Here is a 6,548-nt window from a genome sequence, read left to right on the forward strand (position 1 = left end):
TCCTCTCTCTGCCTCCATATATATGTATACGTAATCTGATTATATATTAATTTTTATTGGTCTTTTTTATTTACATTTCAAATGTTATCCTCTTTCACAATTTCCTCTTTGAAAACCTCACATCACACCCTTCCTCCCTCTGCCTCCAAGAAGGTGCTTCCCCATCCACCATCCACTCCTGCTCCACCACCCTGGCATTCCCCTACATTGGAGCATCAAGCCTTCACAGGACCAAGGGTGTCCCATCCCTTTGATGCCACACAAGGCCATCCTCTGCTATGTATGCAGTTGAAGCCATGGTTTTCTCCATGTGTACACTTTGGTTGGTGGTTTGGTCCCTGGGGAGTCTGGTTGATCGATATTGTTGTTCTTCCTATGGGGTTGCAAACTCCTTCAGCTCCTTCAGTCCTTCTCCTGACTCCCCTATTGGGGACCCACTGCTCAGTCAGATGGTTGGCTGCAAGCATTCCATCTGTATCGGTAAGGCTGTGGCAAAGCCTCTCAGGAGTCATCCATATCAGTAAAAGTGTCAGCAAACACTTCTTGGCATCAGCAACAATGTCAGGGTTTGGTGACTGCAGATGGGATGTATCCCGAAGTGAGGCAGTCTCTGGATGGCTTTCCCATCAGTCTCTGCTCCACTTTTTGTCCCTGTATTTCCTATAGACAGGAGCAATCTGGGGTAAAATTTTGAGAAGAGTGGATTGGCCCATCCTTCAACCTTAAGCATTGCCTAAGTTTTTGTTAGGTATTTCAACTAACCATATCCATTGGGTCCTGGGAGCCTCTCACTTTTCTGGCATCTGGGACTTTCTGTTGGCTACCCCCATTTTCCCGTGCCCCATTGCTACACACCTCTGTTCAATTTTTTTGACCCTCTGTATATCTCCCCTGTCTCATCCCACACCTGATCCTTTCCCCTTTTGTCCTCCTCTCTTCCTCCCAAGTCCCACCCATGCTCTACCTCCAGTGATTATTGTGTTTCCCCTTCTAAATAAGACTGAGGTATCCATACTTTGGCCTTCCTTCTTCTTGACCTTCATATGGTCTGAAAGTTATATCATGGGTATTCTGAGCTACTTTTCCTAGTATCTACTTATCAGTGAATACATACCATGTGAGTTCTTTTGTGACAGGGTAACCTCACTCTGGGTGGTATTTTCTAGTTCCATCCATTTGCCTAAGAATTTCATGAAGTCATTGTTTTTAATAGCTGAGTAGTACTCCATTGTGTAAATGTACCACATTTTCTGTATCCATTCCTCTGTTGAGGGACATCTGGGTTGTTTCCATCCTCTGGCTATTATAAATAAGGCTGCTATGAACATAATAGAGCATGTGTCCTTGTTATATATTGGAACATCTTTTGGGTATATGCCCAGGAGTAGTATAGCTGGGTCGTCAGGTAATACTATGTACAATTTTCTGAGTAACTGCCAGACTAATTTCCAGAGTGGTTGTACGAGCTTGCAATGCTAACAGCAATGGGGAGTGTTCCTCTTTCTCCACATACTCAGTTACTTATATAAATTTATATAAATATATCTTTATATAAATATACACATAAAATATACTTACATAAATCCATCAGAGTCAAGCTAATATGCAAAATTAACCTAAATGTAGTTATATATGCAAACATTACACATATATATATAAAACAATATATTTATTATATAAATGTTTTTCTACATATATGAAATTTAAAAATAGATATGAAAACGTGTATAGTTTGTACTCAAATGATATATAATCATGTAAAATAGCCATACTTTTTCAAAATAGAATTTTATTCAAAAATTGTTTATATTATAAACATTTTCATGCTACTTTTTAATAAGGGGTATTTTTATCTTCTATAAGATTGCAAGTATCAGTTTCTATAATGTTTTATTTATTATTGTGTTCTATCTCCCTATTTTCAGCCTTCCTCCAGTCCGATTTATTTATTTATTTATTTATTTATTTATTTATTTATTTATTTATTTTACTTACTCATTTTACATCCCATTCACTGCCCCCTTACAAGCCACACCCTCTCACAATACCTTCCCCCTGCCCCCTTCCCTTCTTATCTGAGCTGCTACCACTCCCCCAGTATCCCTCTCACCAGGCACTTGAAGTCTCTGCTGGGATAGTTGCTTCCTCACCCACTGAGGCCAGACAAGGCAGCCTAGCTAGAAGAATGTATGCCACATACAGGCAACAGCTTTTGGGATAGCGTCAACTCCAGTTGTTTAGTACCCACATGATAGTCAAGATGCATATGCTACATATGAGCAGGGTAACCTATGTCCAGCCCGTATATGTTCTTTGTTTGGTGGCTCAGACTCTGAAAGTCCCATGGGTCTAGGTTAGTTGACGCTCTTGGCCTTGTATGGAGCCCAGAATCCTTCCTCCTATTCCTTCATAAGAGTCTCCAAGCTCCATCCACTCTTTGGTGTGGGTGTCTGCATCTGTCTAAGTCAGCTGCTAGGTAGACCCTCTCAGAGGACAACATGTTCCTGTTTGCAAGTAGAGCAGAGTATCATTAACAATTCTAATAAATAAATAAATAAATAAATAAATAAATAAATAAATAAATATGACTGGAGGAAGGAAGGAAAGAGGGAGAGGGAGAACACAATAAATAAAACATTATAGAAACTTATACTTGCAATCTTATAGAAGGTAAAAATATCCCTTATTAAAATGTAGCATGAAAATGTATGTAATATAAACAATTTTTGAACAAAATTCTATTTTGTTTCTGTCTCCATCTCCATCTCTCTCTTTTTCTTTTCCTCTTTCTGTCTAATAATATACACTATTCATACATAATTATACACACACATATATGTATATAAGATTTTCAGATTTATATTTGCAGTATATGTGTGTGTATATGTACAATTTGCTTATATAAAATTTGATTATAAAGCTGATGTTTAAATTTGTTAAATATTGCTACTAGTTTATATAATGGAAAATATCAATAATAAAAAAGCTATGAAATACATAATTATAATGATAGTGAAAATTCTAATGACATACTTATATTGTAAATTGCTAATGTTTTATTGGAAAGTGTCTTAATATATAACTACATGGAGGTATCATGTTATATTTGAATATTCACTTAATTCTGATGGTGAAAATATCTATAGGATAGGTACATATCTGTGGGATGAGATACTGTGTGTGTTTGTCTTTCTGTGTGCATCTGTTTGTGTGTCTGTGTATCAAACAACAATTTAAGAAAACAGAGGACACAAATTTGAAAGCAAACATGAAAAGACATATGTGGGAGTGTTCAGAAGGAGGAAAGGGAAAGGGAAATGGAATGTTGTAATTATAATTTCAAAACAGCCTTAAAAGATCCTGAATGAATCTTAAAGGTTGTGATATGAAGATGTGTTTGTCATGTCTTAGGTAATGTGAAACTCTAGTATGTCAGTAAAAAGCACAAAATTATGTAGTGGGGGGATGGTATGGTGGTCTTCATAACACACTGCTCTTGATTCTTAGTTTACACATTGTAATCATTTGATGATATGTGACAATCCTGAAAGAAAACACCATTTGCTGTATTGAGGAGACTAGTGACTTTATCCATGGAAACAGCCCTGATTTTAGATTAGTAACAACTTCTATATCCAGGACAAACACTAAGAATCCAATACACACAGTTTCTAATATCCATAAGAAGCCTAAAATATTCATGAAATATTTTATTTGGTATTAGTGGGATTATCTATATTGATCATTTAAATTAGACATACTGTTACCTAATTGTCAAATATAAGACTAATTTTCTGGTAGCAACAACTTAAAAACACATAAAACCTCACCTCTCTCTATATGAATTCAGCAACCCAAAGGGTTCATCATAGTTTCTGTTTTGAAATTACAATCATAGAGATAGCTTTCAGTTAAGATTTACCGTGTGAAAGCTGTATGTTGACATTCTCTTTTTCCACAGCTAAAATGTCAAGGTGAAGCTGTTAGGGTCCACGAATCACTGAAGAATGATACACTATTCCCCTAGACTGAAATACTATGAAAAAGCAAAGAGCTTTTATTCCTACACACAGCATTCCAAATCTATGGAGGACCCCCAACAGAATTCTCGGATTCTGTTTTATGAATAATATTAGGGAAGGGTAGGTGATCTGTATCTTGATTGGTGGGTTCTATCTCTGGGGGTCTGGGTGATGCTATGATTGAGAATAATTTTATTGCTTTATGCCCAGGAGAGGTAGCTCTTATGCTCTTGGCTGTAGGCTTAGATAACTGACCTATCACAAGCTGGGAGGGGTTACCTATTGATCTCCTGACTACAAGTTTGGCTAACTGTCCTTTTACAACCTGAGGAGGGGTCTCTTTTACATAAGCCTGCGGTCGTTCCAGTAACTGATTTGTCCAGTTATGGGGAGTGGAAATTCAGGCCTGATCTCCTGAAGTGCTGTTTTGCAGCCTGTCTCATGCCAATTTACTCCTTTCAAAGCTTCTCATTCCACTATTACAAAGAATTAATTCCCAGCAGTGTATCTTTTAGTAGGTACATGGTAAATTATTTCAGAAAGCCAGATTTTTTATTGACAACCATTTACATAAGCTTTATTTGTTTTGAGAAAAAGATAATTCTTAAATGGTGAAGTTCAGATTTTGGCCTTCATTGGTTAAATAAGGTTCAAAAATAATTAGTATAATATGCAGTTATGACTAAATGGAAGCCACATGCTGTATCTACATGATTATACAGTGATGAGTAATAGGAAAATGGACTTAGACCATGGAGCTGCTTATTCCTCAACTCTTTCATAAAACAATAACTAAAGAAATATCTTTAAGTAAAAGGATTACAATAGGTGTCAAAATATCAAAATAGGAAATAACGATGTGTTAACTACAGATGAAACATTGGTAGTTCATATATTCACAACCCCCTACATCTGGAGGCTACATTTTCTTAAAAATGTCCCTGAAATATTTCAGAGAATATAAGCAGCAACTGCACCCCAATTTTTCCAAAAGAGGCTGTAGTTAATTCTGTGAGTCCTTTACATAGGGTTAATCTGTGGATAAGCTAATCTTTTTCAGAATTCTAGACTAGATAGTCTGAGTTGATATCAAAAGTGATAGGTGATCAGGAATGCACTTGACAAGAGGAATGAAGCAAGTTAAAGTGAGTGAGAACCAGAGCACCGCTCGTAACCACATGTAGCCTGTCAGCAGAGCCCACACCTGTCAAGTACATGACACTTAACAAGACAGCTCAGCAAACCACCCACTGCAGTTTAGCAACACTGTATTTTGCTGAATTAAATAAAATTATAGTTTTGTGGTCAATAGAACAATAATAAAAATACGTAAAAAATATTGTTGTTACATAATGACTGGATTTTATATGAAATTTAAAACATAATATGAAAAAAACCAACATTTCAATTGAAAGAAGCTAAGAATTTCTACTTTTCTCAGTTTAAAGAAATAGAAAGATACATGTTCCTAGATGATACCTTTAAAATATCCAGTGCTGTCAGATACAAATCAATGAGTTGTAAATAATTTCTAAACCTAGACTACATTTATTTTTTAAAAGTCATTTTACAGTGGTATGTAATAGTACGGTTGCAGTAAAACAATGCTTATGTTAACTTTTAAGAATTTATTTATTTATTGTTAATTATGTCTACCAATATTTTGCCTGATTGACCCCTGTATATTTAGTGTCTACAATGGTCAAAAGAGGGCATCTGATACAATGGAACTAATTGATGCAGACTACAATGTCTGCTCAGGAAACTGAACTCTGCTCAACAAGTGCTTTTGACTATTGAGTCATCATCCTTTCCCAATTATTTTAAATTATTTTGTATTTTATATTTATTTAAATATATTGGAAAGACAAGCTTACAATGGCAAGTTTGAAACTTCCATGCACATTTGGATGGATTTCATTTTGAGTGAGCATGTATATTTTGTCACATACTGGGAAACATGAATAGTATGGGCAGTATGCTGTTTCTGAGCAAATGAAATAAAAGTCAGAGATTATTTTTCAGATAATAGAATCTAAATATTAAATAATGTACTTTAAATTGTACAGAATTGAACATAATGCTTTCTAGTCTCATACAAGTATGGATAAACTTGAATGTCTTGCTCTATGAAAATTTGTTTTTAGTAATTTTTTTAATATTGTTAATATATTCACTTAAATTGGGCTTTTCTATACAATTTACAAAGTTCTAGGAATTAAAAGAAAGAGAGATAGAGAGTTAGATAGATAGAATTTAACTGGCTAAAGAGAGCATGATAAAAATAGAGTTAACTTATAGTATTGAAATCGTATAGAGAGAGGATATACATTATGTTTACATTTGTATTATGTTATATAGTGCATGCTAAATGAATATACATTTAATGGATATTATATCATTAAAATGAAAAAGAATATGCAGAGAATACTTTAGAACTTGATAAAATAAGTAGATTTCATAGGTATGGTAACCTAATTTAAAGTGGTGGGTTGGTGAGCAGGGGCAAGGGGAAGGGAACAGGGG

The sequence above is a fragment of the Mastomys coucha genome, unplaced genomic scaffold (genome assembly GCF_008632895.1).
Source record: "Mastomys coucha isolate ucsf_1 unplaced genomic scaffold, UCSF_Mcou_1 pScaffold17, whole genome shotgun sequence".
Classification (NCBI taxonomy): domain Eukaryota; kingdom Metazoa; phylum Chordata; class Mammalia; order Rodentia; family Muridae; genus Mastomys; species Mastomys coucha.